Genomic DNA, 18472 nt, shown 5'->3' with positions numbered 1-18472 from the left:
TCACAGGTTCAAAGCCAGCCCGGGCAGGAAAGTCCATGAGACTCTTTACCTCCAGTGAACCACCAGAAAATGGGAAGTGAAGCTGTGGCTCAAAAGTGGTAGAGCGCTCACCTTGAGCAGAAAAAAAGTCCAAAGTTAGCTGATGCATAAGCCTATGCAAACGTAGTTCTGTTGGGTATGCCAGCGGCTCACGACTATAATCCTAGCTGTTCAGGAGGCTGAGACCTGGAGGATCCAGGTAGAAAAGTCCACCAGACTCCCATCCAACTAGCCAGCAAAAAGCCAGGCTGGAGGCGTGGCTCAAGCAGGAGAGCACCAGCAGAGCGAGGAGGCCCCGAGTTCCAACAATGGTGCAGGTAAAACAACACAAAACACAAGCATGATTAAGAAAACAATGGCTTCGAACACAAGGAGTGAGAAGCTCAGTTCTCTGCAAAGGCAGGAGGAGTCTTGGGGTGAGTCTTTAGGCTCCTGCTAAACTGGAGGAGCCCGTCCCGAGATGCACACGGGCTGGAGCGGAGGCCTTTCCCAAGATCCGCCTCAGCCCTGAGCGGAGATGCTAAGGAGAGCCACTTCGCTGAATATACAAGTCTTTTGAGGGGCCCTGAACTCTGGCCTGGGCGCTGTCCCTCAGCTCTTCAGCTCAAGTCTAGCACTCTGCCACTTGAGCCACAGCACCAGTTCTGGCCTTTTCTGCTTATATGGTGCTGGGGAATCGAACCCAGGGCCTCAGGCATGCAAGGCAAGCGCTCTACCACTGAGCCACCTTCCCAGCCCCTGATTTACAAGTCTTGTCCTTACTTGTCTGTCCCTGGCTTCACTTAGAATCCTGCTGTGATATGCAACACCTATCTTCAGAAAACAGTATGAGAAAGACATAGAGCACGAACCCATTTCCACGCAGCTCCAGATGCAATAAAATCTTGTCATGATTGTGTGTGTGTGTGTGTGTGTGTGTGTGTGTGTGTGTGTGTGTGCGCGTGCACGCCAGCTTTTGTACTCCAGGCTGGTGCTCTTCCACTTGAACCACAGCTCCACTTCTAGCTTTTCTTTCAGTGGTTCACTGAAGATAAAAGAGTCTGAGGGACTTTCTGTCTGGGCTGGCTTTGAACCTCAATCCTCAGATCTCAGCCTGCTGAGTATCTAGGATGACAGGCGTGAGCCACCGGCGCCTGGCTTTGATTTCCTCATTCATTTAAGTCCTTGAAGGGGAGGGGGGTGCACCTGAGCATATTCAGGGTCACGTGGATGCACAGAACAGAACAAGCTCCCGTGATTCTTTTAATGTGCTGCAAAGGTCATGTGATGGTGGTCTTTCGATGGAGCAGATGTTGGCTGTTAAGCTGATAAGAAGGCCGAGCAGGGATTCATCTTCGGGATGGCTCCGTTTCTGTCTCGCCTCCTTATGTACCCATTGTGTGTGGTCAGCTCTTTGAAAGCACCTTGCTTACCTAGCTTTCCTTTAGAGACCGTTGACCACTCTTTTAACCCTGTTGAGACTTTTTTGGGGGGGTCATCGAGTTTAGAATGACTGTGGCTCCAAGCAACTCTGACTCCTGGGCACTTGACCCTTCTTTTGTCTGAGAAGAATACACGGGACATTCCATCAGCTCCCCCATCTTGACTTAGCCAGAATCTCCGTTTGCTCTCCGGCCTCCAGCGCGGTTTCTCTAGGTTAGACCTGCTGTCCTCCCCCCCCCCCCGGGACCCCTGGAATCCATCTCCCATCAGAGAAGCCAGAGGAATTCCCCAGAGAGACTTAGAGACTTTGGGGCCCCCCTGCCCTTTGAATTTTGCGCCTGTCTTCCCCCACTGAGAAAGAAGAGTGCGTGAAATTGGTCTCTGGAAGTGCGTGTGCGCGTGTGTCTACGTGGAATCACACCTGCAGGGTGAACGGGGAGGTGGAGACACAGCTCTGTCTTGTGGGGTGGGGGCTCGGGGGTGAGGGAGGTCAGGAGATGATGTGGACTGGGGGGGTGTGGGTGGGGGATGCATTTGTTTTTTGTTAATGGGATCTGAGCATTAGCGAACCTCAGAGAGAGGAGGAGGAGGAGGAAGGAAGGGAAGATGGGAAGAGAAAAGGAGGGAAGAGAAGAGATCGGGGAAAGCAAGGAAGAGAATCTGATCATCCGAAACCCACATTTATCCAAATGAACTCCAGGATATGGGAATAAGAGGGGTTTCCCCCCCTTTTTGTTTCATTTTTGTCTCGTGTGTTGGTTTCTCTGTCTCTGGAGGGTGAGGGGGGCACAGAAATGGGGGGACAGAGGGGGAACCAAGGCAGCCGTGGTCCTCACTGGACCCCATGTGGAGAATGAACGCTACCACTTGTGGGAAGGGATGGGAGGGAAAAAACGAAGAGAGGGAGGGAGGGAAGGGGGGACATGGCCACCAAGAAATGTGCTCACGACCTGACTGAGGTCACTGTCACCCTTCAGCATATCACCTTTATCATAACAGAAGTTTAAAAGAGAGGGGGGGGGGAGGGAGACACAAAGGGAAGGAAAGAGGGAGGAAGGGAGATGGAGAGGAGAGGGAAGGAGACGCAGAAGAAAGAAGGAGGGAGAGGGAGAAGGAGAAAGGGAAAAGAGGGAGGGAGAAAAAGGGACAGTAGAAGGAAGCGAACGACAGACAGATGACAGACAGACATGGGAGAATGTGAGGGGGAAACCGATGGGACCAGAAGAGCAAAGAGAAATGAGATCAGGGAGAGGGCAGCGTGTGTCCGCAGGGGTGTGTGTGCCCACAGACAACGTGCATGTGTACGTGCGCACATGTGTGCACACGTGTGTGTGTGTGTATAAACCTCCAGTAGCGCCTGCAGTCTGTCCCTGAGACTCACAGTGTTTAATGGTGCAGTTTCCTGGAAAGCCGGTGTCGCAGGCTCGAAGCTCTGATTCACCCCTCAGGACAAGGAGGGGGGAGGAAGGACAGGAGGGGGGAGGAAGGACAGGAGGGGGGAGGAAGGACAGGCGTCCTGGGGTGAAGGGAGGGAAGAGGCCTGCAAGGGAGTGGGGGAGGAGGAAGAGGAGAGCCCCGGATGGGTCTGACAGGCCGAGACCCTGCTGTGTGGCTTGTCCGAGCAGGGCCACCTCCCAGGGGAAGCCCCTGAGAGCCACGGTGTGACACCAGTGTCACCCACACGCCCAGACTCGCACCCAACACCCGCTCACTGTGCAGTGTCTCCAGCCTGCAGTGGGACAGCTGCTTCCTTGGCAATGTCCACTGTCTCCTCTTTTATTCCTTCGTTCCTCCCACATTATTATTATTATTATTTATAGTGGTCCTGGGTCTTGAACTCAGGGCCTGGGCGCTGTCTCTCAGCTCTTCAGCTCAAGGCGGGCGCTCTACCCCTTGAGCCACAGCGCCACTTCTGGTTTTCCGGGGGTTTATGGGAGATCAGGGTCTCATGGACTTTCCTGCCCAGGCTGGCTTTGAACCGCGATCCTCAGATCTCAGCCTCCTGAGTCGCTGGATGACCGGCGGGAGCCGCCCGTGCTGGGCTGAGACTCTTACCGCCCATGGTCCACCAAAAAAACCCAGAAGTGGAGCTGTGGCTCAAAGCCATGACACCGGTGCCCGGCAGAGGGTGCTGCTCCCCTTCTGGCCGTGCCAGGACCCAGCCCCAGAACCTGGAGGATGGCCAGCCAGGTCGGGCTCCCCCGCCCTCCCCCCGTGTGCAAACATGGAGACCACCGGGCCGGGTGGCATTCACCAAAGCCCTGGGGTGCGTGTGGCTCGTGTCCCCTCAAGGAACTCTTCCCACCCCCCTCTTCCAGTAATGGGGTGTGGGGGAGCAGGCTCAGCAAGGGGGGTGCTCAGGACCTGTTCCTGAGTTTCAGGGCTGGGGGCGTGTGTGCAGGGGGGTGCCCCAGGGCGGCCCATGGTGTGATTTGGGGGTGTGCTTGGGGCGGGGTTGGGGGGAGGGGGCGGGATGAGCACTTGTTAGCCTCGTGGTTGGCCTCGGGCTTGAGCTGATGGAGGTGAACGCTGGTTGTTAGACCCTGTTTTCAAGCCGTTGCACAAAGGGGGTTTGACCCACCTGTCACCCCCTCCATCGCTCCCTCCCAGCTGTCCCCACCCCATCCCTCCCCTCAACTTCCCCTCCCCTTCCCTCGCCTCCCCTTCCCCTCTCTTCCCCTCTCCTCTCCTTTTTCCTTCCCTTTCTTCTCTGGTCCTTTCTCCTCCTCTCCTCCTCCCCCCTTCCCCTCCCTCCTCCCCTCCCCTTCCCTCCCCCTCTTCTCTCCTCTCCTCCCCTCCCCTCTCCTCCCCTCTCCCCTCCTCTCTTCCCCTCTCCTCTCCTCTCCCCTCCTCTCCTCCCCTCCCCTCCCCTCTCCTCTCCCCTCCTCTCTTCCCCTCTCCTCCCCTCCCCTCCCTTCCCCTCCCCTCCCCTCTCCCCTCCCCTCCCCTCTCCTCTTCCCTCCCCTCTCCCCTCCCCTCCCCTCTCCTCTCCCCTCCCCTCTCCCCTCCTCTCCCCTCTCTCCTCCCCTCCCCTCTCCCCTCCCCTCTCCCCTCCCCTCTCCTCCCCTCCTTCCCCTCTCCTGTCTTCACCTCTCTCTCTTTTCCGTTTTCTTCGTAGCCTGTGTTTTGGTTTGAAGACAGAGTTGGGTTGTGTAGCGCAGGACGCATGGGTTCAATCCCACGATCCTCCGGCCAGTGCTGGGATTCCAGGCCCTCGCCATGATGACAGTTGAGTTTCGTTCCGTCCAGGGAAGAAAAGCCACCGATCCAAACACTCGCCCTCCTTCCTCCTTGGGAGAGGAGCGGAGACGTCTCGTCAACCAGCAGCTGAGTCTCTGGCTGCAGGGTTCATGTCTAATCTCGGAGGAGTGTCTAGAGCAGGCTGCCCGAACCCAGACTCAAAAAAACACCCCGAAAGCCCCGTGCTGAAACCTCCATCGTTCATTCCTCCACAGCCTTCAAACTGGGCACGGTGGCTCCCGCCTGTCATCCCAGCTTCTCAGGAGGCTGAGATCTGGGGGTCGCAAGTTCAAAGCCAGCCCAAGCAGGAAAATTCATGAGACTCTACTCTTGTCTCCCCTGAACCACCAGAACCTAAAAATGGGGCTCAAGTAGTAGAGCATTAGTCTTGAATGCAAAAGCTCAGCACAGCTCCCAGGCCCTGAGTTCAAGCCCCAGTTACTGGCACAAAGAAATACAAAAGGGTGTGAAAATGGCCTCTTCCATCATCTGCTCCCTTCTCTCTCCAGCCCCATTCCTCCCCTCAATTTCCTCCTTCTCCTCTCTTCCCTCCCCTCCCCTCCCCACCCCTCCCCTTCCCTTCCCTCACCATCCTTCCCCTTCTCTTCCCTCCCTTCCCCTCTCCTCACCTTCCCTTCCCTTCCCTCCCCCCTCCTTCCTTCCCCTCCTCTTCCCATCCCTCCCCTCCTCTTCCCTTCTCTCCCTCTCCTTCCCTCCCCTCCCTTCCTCTTCCCACCCCTTTCCTTCCCTTCCTTTTCCCCCCCTCCCCTCCCTCCCTGCCTAGCCTCAGTGTCAGTGACATCGAAGGTGTCACCAACCGGACTCCACGGCAGGGGCGTCTTTCTTGGTGGGTGATCTTCACTCACGTGGTGAGTGGTGACCCTCCCCCATGCGGGGTGACCCTCCCCCATGCGGGGTGACCCTCCCCCATGCAGGCGTGGGGCGGCTTCCCAACCGCTCCTCGAGGATTTGCACTTTCCCGTTATCTGCTTGGTGTTCTCCTGGACGTGTGTCTGGTTATCAGGAGAGCTCAAGACTAAGCTCAAGACGACACTTGACAACCAGAAACCTCCAGGGCTCCGGGAACGAACACAGCACCCAGGAGAGGAGGCTGTGACCAGAAGACGTGGCCGCCATCTTGGATGCACACACATGGAAGTCAACGCTGCCTGGGGAGTCTGGGGGCTTTGTTCTTCTGGAAAAGCACAGAATGGAACAAAGGACAGGGACAGAACACGGGACAAGGGAGCGTATGCAGGGGGGGAAACGTCAGTACCAACCCTTCAGCAGTCAGAAGCTCAGAAGACACCACCAGGCCTTTATTTTCGTGGTCAATGTATCTGAATCCATGTCACCCCATCCCCCCCCCGTCCCCCCTCGATTCGGGTGGCTCTACCTTCCCTATGATGATGATGATGATGGTGCTGGCCCACCCTTTCACTCCCCGTTCTTCTTCTCCCCCTCCCCTTAACCCCCATGTTCTAGCTCCCTGGGATTCTGGGACTATAAGATGAAGAAATGACCTGTTTGTGATTCCCTGAGCCTTCTCCAAGTCCTGAAATCCCCTGACACAATTATTACAGGTGTGTGTGTGTGTGTGTGCATGTGTGTCTGCGTGTGTGTGTGTGTGTGTGTGTGTTAGGAAACCATCCAGACCGCTTCCTTCTCAGGAGATCAGCCTTGGACATGTCCAAGCAGCTGGCCGGCCAGCCTCTGTGGAGGTAGACCAGTTGTCCGGCCGCCCCTCTGACCACAGCTTGGCCCAGTAGTTGGGCATCTGGTCTGGAGCAGGTTTGGCAAATCCAGGGAGCAGAGAAACACAGCGAGCCGAGTTCCTGGCTGCTGTCCTAGTCTGTCTCCACTCCTTCCTCAGATCCTTTTGGCTCCAGACAGGATCCAAGGTTCCCAGGCTTCTTGGCTGGAACCTCAGAGAGAGACAGAGACAGAGAGAGGAGAGAGAGAGAGAAGTACTGGGATCTTTTCCTGATGGGGTCTTGGTTACTGGCGCTCAAACACTTGGCCATGGAGACGGCTGGCAAGCCAATGCTTGGTACCGAGCTAGCCTAGAAATTCACTTCTCACCCTGCCTCCTTGGAAGTCGGCTGTGGAAAAATCTCCATTTGGCAGCTTTTTTTTTTTTTTTTTCCCTCCTGAAATAGTAACAGTGAGAAAGACAAATATCCCAGCAGTTGGTGGCTGTTTTTTTTTTTTTTAAGCAAACTTTGTAGACAATCAGGGCTTTTTCTTCTAATGGCAGTTCAATAAGTTCCATTCATGATCCCATAAACCAGCCCTGTGTCTGGGATACAGGAGGGTCTCTATAGACCAGGTACATGTTTGGCAGGTATAACTGGGGATATTCTCTCGCTCTCTCTCTCTCTCTCTCGTTCTTCACAAGTGTATTAAAAAGACGCAGCACGGGCTAGAAAGTTTAATCAGACGTATGAATCAGAGAAGTAGACAAGGCCCAAGGAACGTTGACCCCCCAGGTGGGTTTCTGGGGACCACATGGCAAGAACTTGGGGTCTGGAGTACCCCAAGGCTGTTTTCTTTGGGGGGGGAGGAGAAGGGGAGAGGAGGGGGATTGTAAGGCTGCAGCCGGGTGTGTTGTACACTGGATCCTGTGCTTTGTCACTGAGTCACGTCCTGGCCTGGACATGGGCGACTCTTAACCACACTCTCTCCTGCCTCCTACGATCGAGTGGAAGAAGAGGACAGACAGACAGACAGATGGCTAGAATTTCTTTGTCTCGTCGTCGTCAGAGACTTCAGGGTCGGCCGGCAAGACCATGTAACGGAGGTGATTTGGCCGATTTAGCCCTGGCTTGACTTTCAAATTGGACAGATTTCTTTCTTTCTTTTTTTTTTTCCCACCTACAGTTCTGATTTTCTTTTTCTTTTTTTTTTTTTCATTTTTCTTCTTTCTTGGCAGACATTCCTTGGGTGACGTGTATAGACAGGGATGGTGTTGAAAGGGGTGGTGTGAAGGTCTCCATTCGGGCGTAGGAGGCTCCCTGGCGAAAGTAGAACAGTTTGTGTCATGAGTTTGAGGGGGAAAAACTGGACGTTTTCTAACCAAGATACCCCAGGCTGAGCCAAAGAGGTGCCTAGGAAGGGGTTAGGTAGGTAGAAATAAGAGCCAGAGGCCAAAATGAGCTTGCCCTGGGTAAAGGTCAGGAGAGCTACAGCATTAAGAACAATCCTAGCCGGGCGCCGGTGGTCACGCCTGTCATCCCAGCTCCTCAGGAGGCTGAGATCTGAGGATCGAGGTTCAAGGCCATCTTGGGCAGGAAAGTCCATGAGACTCTTATCTCCAAGGAACCACCAGAAAACTGGAAGTGGTGCTGTGGCTCAAAGTGGTAGAGCGCTAGCTTTGAGCAAAAGAGCTCAGGGATGGCACTCAGGCCCTGAGTTCAAGCCCCACCACCGACAAAAAAAAAAATGTAACCCGTCAACATTGTAAACGCTTCTAAGACACATGGACACAAAGCAATCCGTCAGTAAACCCTCGATGTAACTATGAATTGCTCCATTTCCTTGTCTTATTTTCTTTCCTGTCAAACTGTGTGTCTTAGTATATTCATATGGTTCCATTATATTAGGACCATTCTTTGTGGCATTTCCTCTGATTTTAATTTTTTCCCCTGCTCTGACTTTTACTTTTTAAAAATTTATATATATTATATATATATATATATAGCCGGTTGTGGGTCTTGAACTCTGGGCCTGGGCGCTGTCCCTCAGCTCTTCAGCTCAAGGCTAGCGCTCTACCGCTTTGAGCTACAGTTCCACTTCCAGTTTTCTGCTGGTTCATTGGCCATCAGAGTCTCATGGGCTTTCCTGCCCAGGGCTGGCTTTGAACCGCGATCCTCGGATCTCAGCCTCCTGGGATGACAGGCGGGAGCCACCGGCGCCCGGCTAGGATGGTTCTTTTATGTATGGTTTTGGCTCAATTCTTAACTTGAGTATTTTCGGTCAAAATTTGACTCTCACCGGTCGGCTGCCGGCGGAAGTTTCTAGTGCAGATGTTAGAAGCTTCGCGATAGAATGGTTCCCGGGGGGATATTCTGGCTAGACATTCCCAGTGGGGGGGGCTCCCTCCTCATCCCCAGAGCAGGGGTACCTCCCAGGGTGTACTGCGGGGAGGGGGTACCCCAGAAGTTCTGTGCTGTTTCCCAGCTGAGTGCTGACGAGGGCCGTAGTTTGTTGAGCATCCACTCTGCCCGGGGATTTGGGCGGGCGGGAGGGGGTGGGAGGTGAACCCCCTCAGTCTGTTTTCCTGGCCTTCGGGGCCTCTGACATCTTCACGGCAAACCCTCCTCACGGGTCACCCTTCCCACCCTGATCCTTCCATCCTCAAAGACTCCCAGCGATCTCGGGGCTAATCCAGGATCATCTCTCTGCCCCAGTGTCCGCCCATCAGCCACTTTAATTACTCCCTGCTCCTCAGGACTAAGACGCTGAGGATTATTCCAGAGAGCTGGTTATTCTCCAACTAAGTGGCTTCCCTTCAGAATTCTGGTTATTTGTTCACGTCCCTGTGCACCCAAGGAGTATCTGGTCACACACACACACACACACACACACACACACACACACACACACACAGACACAGACACAGACACAGACACACACAAAGACACAACTACCCACCCACCCACACCACACCCACAACCACACACACACACACACAGACACACACACACAGACACATACACACACACAGACACACACACAGACACACACACACAGACACATACACACACAGACACACACACACACACACAGACACAGACACAGACACACACAAAGACACAACTACCCACCCACCCACACCACACCCATAACCACACCCACACACACACACACACATACACACGGACACACACACAGAGACACAGACACACACACAGACACATATACACACACAGAGACACATACACACACAGACACACACACAGACACACACACACACAGACACAGACACACACACACACAAAGACACAACTACCCACCCACCCACACCACACCCACAACCACACACACACACACACATACACACGGACACACACACAGAGACACACACAGACACATATACACACACAGAGACACATACACACACACAGACACACACACACACAGACACACACACACAGATACATACACACACACACACACACACACACACACACACACGGACTAGTAGAAGGCAAGAATGGAAGCAGGGCGCCGGTGGCTTCCGCCTGTCATCCCAGCTACTCAGGAGGCTGAGATCTGAGGATCGTGGTTCAAAGCCAGCCTGGGGCAGGAAAGTCCATGAGACTCTTATTTCCCATGAACCACCTGAAAACCGGATGTGGCGCTGTGGCTCAAGTGGTAGAGCACCCTCCTGGAGCTGAAGAGCTCAGGGGACAGCACCCAGGCCCTGAGTTCAAGTCCCACAACTGACAAAAAGAAAAAGAAAAAGGCAAGAATGGAGGAGGGAAAGGCCATCAGAACAACAACAATGGGACGTCAGGGTATGGTAGGGGACCAGGAAGTATCAAACCAAGAGTGGAGGAAGAGGTGACCTTTGACCTGAGCTTCCTGTGGTTGGGGATGGAGAACGGGGCCGGGCGGGGGGGGTAAAGAGAGGGAAGGCATCTTGCAAAAGTCTGGGCAGCGTGGTACGAGGTGGGAGTTTAGAGGGTCTGACTTGCTGGGGCGTCCCGGGAGAGCAAGAGATCACGGGGGATCTGTTGTGCCAGTGAGGGAGCTGGGTCTGGTGTCCCAGCTGGGGATGGGCCGAAAAAGTTCACCTGGAGGAGAGGCGGGAGGTGCGATCCTGACTGTGAGCCCCAGCTTCCCGAGGGCTGGCCTTCGCATCTGGAGAATTCCCCTCCCAGGGAGGTCTATGGTGAAACTCTTAGTCTTTAAGGTGAACCTCTGGGGAGGGACTGTGTTCCGTAAGGGGCGGAGCCTGAGGAGAGGTCTTTGGGTTATTGGGGGCGGGCCTTCCAAGAGGACCGTGAACCGCTGGCTTCCTCTCTCTCCCTCTCTCTCTGCCTCTGTATTTTTCTGTTGTTTGTTTTTTTCTCTCTGTCTTTTTCTCTGTATGTTTCTGGTGTCTTCATCTCTGTCTCTGTCTCTTGCTTCTCCATTTTCTTTTTCTCTCTCCGACCCCTTCTACCTGTTGTGATCCCCCAAGCTCGATCCACGATAGTCGGTACCTGCTAAAACTGTGACCCAAAACTGATCCGCTCCCCCTTTTATTTTCTTATTTCTTTTCATTGTGATGTATTTTGGGCCCAAGACCGGAAGTGGAATTTGGCACACGATGCTTTTGCTCACTGCTCAGTGCTCTACATACTCAGCCCAGGCTGCTCTGAATCTCCCAAGGTGACTCCTGGAAGACTTTATCTTATTTTTTATATGCCAAGCCCAGGATCTGGCCCCAATTTCCTTCCTGCTTTAGGCCTCTTTTCCCCAGAGCCATCTTCTTCATTTGAGGACACTAATTAGGACAGCATCAAAGACCCGTACCTCCATCCCTACAGACTCCGCCCATGTTGGCAGAATCCTTTCCTACAGAACAGCAATGCAGATGATGTAGAAGCGGCTGTGGTCTGGATGATGGAGCCGTGTCTGGATGATGGAGCCGTGGTCTGGCTTGGAATCCAGGCTTGAGTGCTTTCTAGCCACCTACCCCTGGCCTGACACGTCATTCTTAATTAAAGGACCAGGAGGTGGGGGGGTGAAGTAGGGATGCTGGGTCTAACTGGCACCATCTTGGATATGTGGTGGATGACAGGGCATTGGGTCTACCTGGTGCCATCTTGTCTTCATGGTGTAGGAAGGGGAAGTCCCACCCCTCCCAGGTGATGGACAGGCCTGAATTCCTAGAGGCAAGGGGGCGGGGACTTGGACACTAGGTTACTGGATGTGTCAGTCTTGCGCCTTGAACTTGGGAGTTTCCTGTGACCCTGCCCCCTGACCTGTCCCTATTTTAAGGTCTGACCAGCTCAGACGCCATGACACCAGGCTTTGGGTGCTGTGTCCAGTCTCTTGGCTCTGCTCCAGTCAACATGGCGCCCTACTTCAGCTCTCCAGTGGGGTTGGTCTAGTTTGCTGGGATTGTTCTTCTGCTCTTTCTTTCCTCTCCTGCTCTCATGGCTCAGTTTTGTAACCGTGTTAAGTGTCTTCACAGGGCTTGCAGGTCTTTGTGACAGGAGTGTGACTGCAGACACCAGCTCTCTAAAAAAGACTCCCAATTCGACCTCTCAAAACATGGCGTCTAGCCGGGCGCTGGTGGCTCACGCCTGTAATCCTAGCTACTCAGGAGGCTGAGATCTGAGGATCGCGGTTCAAAGCCAGCCCGGGCAGGAGAGACCGTGAGACTCCTATCTCCAATAAACCACCAGAAAACCGGAAGTGGCGCTGTAGCTCAAGTGGTAGAGCACTCGCCTTGAGCTGAAGAGCTGAGGGACAGCGCTCAGGCCCAGAGTTCAAGCCCCATGACCGACAAAAAAAAGAACAAAAAACAACAACAAAAAAAAACATGGCGTCTCTGTATCTGGCCGACTGGATGTACCTTACAACAGGGGTGGTGGTGAGCGAGGTAGGCCGAACCCCAAACCTAGTCATTGAACGTGATTGAATATATTACATGACGTTCATGCAACAGGCGAACATGGGCGTGGCTGGTGGCGTTGTAAACCAGTTCTGTGCCAAAGCCCCCTACCCTCAGCGTTTGCTGTTCTTTGAAAAAACGGGAATAAGAAAGGACAGAGAAAGGAGATCTATTCCACCAGGGCCTGCTGCAGAAAAATGCCAAGTAAGCCTTTCATTCCCTCTTTGGGGGTACAAACACAAGCTTTAGGTTTAAATAGAGGAGGAAGGGTGAAGAGGGATGTGCCATTTGTTGGCTAGTCCAGGGCCTGGCTGGGTGCGTGTCATCGTCAGCATTGGTCTGATCATCACGGGAACTCATCGCGAGCTGAGTGTGAATGGCTCAAAAAGAAAAGGAAAGAGCCCGGTGCTGTGGCTCCCGCCTGTCATCCCAGCTACAAAGGAGGCTGCGATCTGAGGATCCTGGTTCAAAGCCAGCCCAGGCAGGAAAATCTGTGAGACTCTGATCTCCCATGAACCACCAGAAAACCGGAAGTGGTGCTGTGGCTCAAGTGGTAGAGCACCAGCCTTGAGCAAAGACAGCTCAGGGACTGCACCCAGGTTCTGGGTTCAAGCTCCACCACCGACAACAACAACAACCACAAACAAAAGCCTCCAATCTTAGCTTCCTCAGGTGATGGAGATCTAGAGGATCCCAGTTTAGAAGCCAGCCTGAGAAGAATGCTAAGGTTTGTGGAGTTGTATGGGGGCCCCAAGTCTCTGCGACATCAGCTGCCCTAGGTTGGTGCAAAGGATCCTGGGAAATGTAGTCCAGCTGGGGTAGGGGAAAGACAGGAAAAGGTTCATGAAATAATCGGAAGGTAAACCTGTATTAAGTCAGGTAAGTAAGTACCGGTGCTTAGAGCAGGGTCCAGTACGGGGAAGTGTTCTCTGTGTCTGTCTGTGTGTCTTTCCCCTCCCCTCTTCCCCTCCCTCCCCTTCCCTTCCTTCCTCTCTCCTTCTCCCCTTCTCCCCCCCCAACCTCTTTCTTTCTCTCCCTCCCTTCCCTTTCCCTCTCTCTCTCTCTCCCCCTCCTCCACCAAGGAGCCTTTCAGAGAGAAGAGCAAAGCGCTCCAGGAAGGGAAATATAAATTGTGGCTTGTGAGAGCAGTCTTCCTTAACATCTTATTTATTTTTTCTTTGCAGAGTATCGTGTATCAAGGAAAGAGGGAGGGAAAAAAAATACTCCGAAAGAAATAGGCCATTAGAATCAATTAAAAGAAAGAAAGGAAAAACACACAAAACCACCAAAACCCTTCCTACCGCCAAACACAGTCCATTAGGCTCTGGACCTCCTTGGGGAAGAAGAGCTCTTTGTCTGACAGGGGGTTGGGGGTCTGCCACTAGAACCCGCCCCCCATCTGTTCCTTTCCCGTAGAATAATTACCTCCCCTCCCCTCCCCCCCAGCCAAGCTCTAATCATTCACACGCACGCTAATTCCTCTCATTGAGGATTATAATGGGAGCCTAATGGGGTGGATTAGATCAGACAAGACCGTTTAGAAGAATAAAGAGGACTATGTCGGCCGTCTACACAGAATCAGGCCTGAGAGAAAGGTCCAGATGAATTAAAAAACACTCGTCCAATCCAGAATGCCAATAGAGCGACAGGGAGCGGGGGAAATTATAGTGATAACTTAATTTTAGACATTAAATGTTTAATTATAGTCATTATTTAATTTTAATATCTCTGTGTGTGTGTGTGTGTGTGTGTGTGTGTGTGTGTGCTTGTTCGGCCTTTTTCCTCACTCAATGCTAGTGTGCTACCCTTTGAGCCACTGTTACACTTCCGGTTCATTGGAGATAAGTCTCGTGAGCTGGGCGCTGCTGGCTCCCGCCAGTCATCCCAGCTACTCAGGAGGCTGAGGTCTGAGGATCACGGTTCAAAGCCAGCCTGGGCAGGAAAGCCCGTGAGACTCCAATCTCCAACCTACAAAACTCAGGGACAGGGCCTAGGTCCTGAGTTCAAGCCCCACTTTTTTAAAAAACAATAAAGTCTCATGGACTTTCCTGCCCAGGCTGGCTTTGAACCGTGATCCTCAGATCTCAGCCTCCTGAGCAGCTGGGATGACAGGCGTGGGCCACCGCCGGTGTCCAGTGCGATGATCGGGTCTCCCCGCCCCCCAAATGACAGGTTCCTGGATCACCCTGCTTGTTTTTCACCCATGATGAGTTTATTTGAACAAGTGTTTTTTTCTCTCCCCCTAAAGATATAATAATAAAGGCGATTGTGAATTCTGCCTGTCACCACTTCAGTTCTGCCTTGGGGAAGGAGAACAAAATCATCATCATCATAATAAGCTGCAGGAAGAAATGGTTAAATGATGCGAGCTACTTTTATGGCCCTCCCTGGGGAGCACATCCGTCTCCATTAGAAGTCCAGAAGCTTCTGAGAACTGTGGTGAGCCCCACACCCCCGCCCAGCGGTTCATTTACGAGCTACAGGCAGGTACAGACAGAGTGGGCTGTGATAATGGCTTGGGGCACACAGCTCTCTGGTGATGTCTACAGATGGGCCATTACCATGGTCTTGTCGCCTGTCATCCCAGCTACTCAGGAGGCTGAGATCTGAGGATTGTGATTCGAAGCCAACCCTGGCAGGAAAGCCCGGGAGACTCTTACCTCCACTGAAGCGCCACACATGTTGGAAGTGGAGTTACAGCTTTCGTGGCGGAACGCCAGCCTCGAGTGAAAAAGCTCAGTCAGGGACAGCGCCCCAGGCCCTGAGTTCGAGTCTCAGGGTCGGCAAGTCCCATCACTTGAGGGGAGTTATCTGGTCCCCAGGAGACGCAACCTGGGAAAGTTATAGGTCCTTGTCTTCCTTTGGAGAGGTGTGTGTGTGTGGGGGGTCCATCAGTGATAGTTTTATCCTGTCATAAAGACATGATCCAGGGCTGGGCAGGTGGCTCCGTGGTAGAGCACTCGCCTCGCATGCTTGAAGCCCTGGGTTCGATTCCTCAGCACCACACACACAGAAAAAGCCAGGAGTGGCACTGTGGTCCAAGGGGTCGAGCGCCAGCCTTGAGCAAAAGGAGCTCAGGGACAGTGCGCAGGCCCTGAGTTCAAGCCCCAAGGAAACCCTGCTTCCCCCCCAAGAAACAACAACCAAAAAACCAAGGCGTGATGGATCCATCTTACACCTCCTGGCGATCACGTGATCAGCGTTCCTGCCCTGAGCTCACCTGCCTGGCCGCAAGTGTGACTGTCTCCTTTGCTCTCAGACACCTTGGGGGTCGCCATCTTCCCGTTTCCGGTTCCCTTGGGGGCGGAGGAGGAAAACCAGCCCCTGGAGCTCTGGGTGCTAGGGCTGGTAGCCCCATCCAGGGCGATCCAGGCGGTGGAGGGAGGTAAGGTACTGTACTTAGTCTGATGGGCCCCTGCGTGCATGTAGCGTTGGCTGGAGGACGCAGAATTGTCTGTGTGCAGTTGGATGACTGGTGTGTTATTTGAACAACTCCCTCATGGGGGAGAGAGAGAGAGAAAAAAGAGGGGCCCTGGTCTGTCATGTGTCCTCATTTCTGGGGGTGTAGATAGTCCCATCGTGGCCAATTTGGAACTGCCAACCGTCATAAAACGACGGGCTCTTAAAACTCCTGGAAATGGAGGCAGTCAGATCTTGGAAACTACTATGACTCAACTCTGGCACAAACCACCGATGGGGGACAAGCAGCATCTAGAAGAGCCATAAAGGGGAGAGAGAGGAAAGCATCAGGGTGTGTAGGGAGTCTTCCTCAGGGCTGGCTTGCTGCTGCTGTCCTGATCCTGGCACCGCCACAGAGCTATCCTTCCGGATGAGCTAGAATGAGGCTGCCTTCCTGTGGGAGTCATACGACACTGTCCGGGACACAGCCTGCCCCAAATAGTGTGTGAGCCTTGCACTAGAGCCAATGGCTGTGACTGCATCTCGATGGAGGAGAGATGGGGCGCCATATTGGTTCAGGAATGAGGGGAAGGATTGGGCGCCATATTGGTTCAGGAATGAGGGGAAGGATTGGGAGCCATATTGGTTCAGGAATGAGGTGAAGGATTGGGCGCCATATTGGTTCAGGAATAAGGGGAAGGGTTGGGCGCCATATTGGTTCAGGAATGAGGTGAAGGATTGGGCGCCATATTGGTTCAGGAATGAAGAACTGGGCACCTTGTTGGTTCAGTAAGGTGGTGGAGGAATTGGGCACTATCTTGGTTCTATTATGAGGTGAAGAAATTGGGTGCCATATTGGTTCAGTGATGAAGAATTGGGCATCTTGGTTTTACGTAACTGGGGTAAGGAATTGGGCGCCATGTTGGTTTTAAGTCATTAGGGTAAGAAATTGGATGTCATATTGGTTTTAAGTATCTGGGGTAAGGAATTGGAGCCATATTGGTTTCAGTAACTGAGTGAAGGAATTGGACTCCATCTTGGTTCAAGTTAACTGGGGTAAGGAATTGGATGCCATATTGGGTTAAGTAACTGAGTTAATTGGACACCACATTGGTTTAAGTACCTAGGGTATGGAATTGGACGCCATCTTGCTTCAGTAGCTCGTCTGAATGGAGGAGGTGGGATTTGAACCCATGCTGTCCCATGGTGAAGTCTTACAGACTTACTGATCATCTACCTCTCATCAGCACCCAAGGGCCTCCATCCTGCAAGTCTGGTGGTCCAAGGGGAAAGACTACAAAGGCAGAAAGGCAGAGAGGAAGAGAAAGGCCAAAGCACCATTCTCTGGCAAGGATTTCTATGGCGAAATCTTAGGCTCAGAGAGGTTAAGAAACAAGCCCAGGGTCACACAGCTGGTGAGTAGCATCTGGACCCAGGCCTGGGCCGGTTCCACACACTCTCTGCAGCCTGGGTATACCAGTGTACCCCCTCAACAAACTTCGGGTGTCCTGTGCGCTGGTAAGCTGATACAGCTGTAGTGGTGAGTGATAGCCCCTGTTACTTTACCCAATGACTCAGGCTTCCTGCTTGTGTACCCCCTTTACAGGTTGGGGGTACAAATACCCCTTTTACAGCCTGTTCCTGTCTGGTGTTGGTCTCTAAGGCCCTTGCCATGTGGGGAGGGGAAGCTAGGGCTGGGCCGGGCAGAGTCCACGTGAGCTTGGATGTGGGCCTTTGGACTCTGACTCCTATGGTGATGAAGGATCCCATAGATGGTGAAGCTGTCCCCAAAGGAAGCTGGTAACCCATGCTCTGACACGCCCCGCTCCTCTGGCCACTCAGGTGGGACACGTAGAGGGACCGGCGGTGGGAAGCCGTGGGGAGATTCTCCCATGCACAGCAGTCATTGTTGGGCGCCATTCCCGGCTGTCCACCCACCGGTCCTTCCCGTCTTCAGATCCTGCCCACCCGGCCTTTGCCCTGGGACTATCACCCCCATATCAAAAAGGGGTGAGAGCTCCCGCCTGTCATCCCAGCCACTCAGGAGGCTGAGATCTGAGGATGGCGGTTCAAAGCCAGCCCAGGGCAGGAAAGTCTGTGAGACTCTGATCTCCCATGAACCACCAGAAAACCAGAAGTGGCGCTGTGGCTCAAGTGGTAGAGCGCCAGCCTTGAGCTGAAGAGCTGAGGGACAGCGCCCAGGCCCTGAGTTCAAGCCCCACGACCGACCAAAACAAACAAATAAATAAAACAAATAAACATAAAAATTGTGTGTGTGTGTGTGTGTGAGAGAGAGAGAGAGAGAGAGAGAGAGAGTTACTGGCTCCATGATGGGGTGTGTGTGTGATGGTGGTGGTTTGCATTATTTAATTCCCGCTGTTTACTGGTACTACAGAGTGTCTGGGATTCACTTGGGGGGCGGGGGCAGGGGTTGGGAGTGGGGGGGAGCATCTCAGCCTGGAGAATGCAAAGCCACCCACAGCAAGAGGCTGGGGGTGCAAACAGGAAACTTCTAGCTTCTTCCTTTCTTGGGCCAGCACCTTCTAATCCTCCAAGGTAGAGAAGGGAGACTCATACCCAGAACACAGACGGTCCGGCGGTGGACCTCATACAATCCCTGCCCCAGAAAGTCTGCACCTCTGCCCAGACTCTACCTTACAGGAAAGTTCTCTGAGACCTCTGCTACCCAAGCCCCCAATTCCACGTGCTTCTATTTTGAGGGGAGCAGGAAGCAAGCTTGGGTCCCCTCAACCTTCTCTCTCC

Source organism: Dipodomys merriami, unplaced genomic scaffold (genome assembly GCF_024711535.1).
Source record: "Dipodomys merriami isolate MVZ:Mamm:240054 unplaced genomic scaffold, mDipMer1.0.p SCAF_691, whole genome shotgun sequence".
Lineage (NCBI taxonomy): Eukaryota > Metazoa > Chordata > Mammalia > Rodentia > Heteromyidae > Dipodomys > Dipodomys merriami.
Note: the sequence above shows the minus strand (reverse complement) of the source record.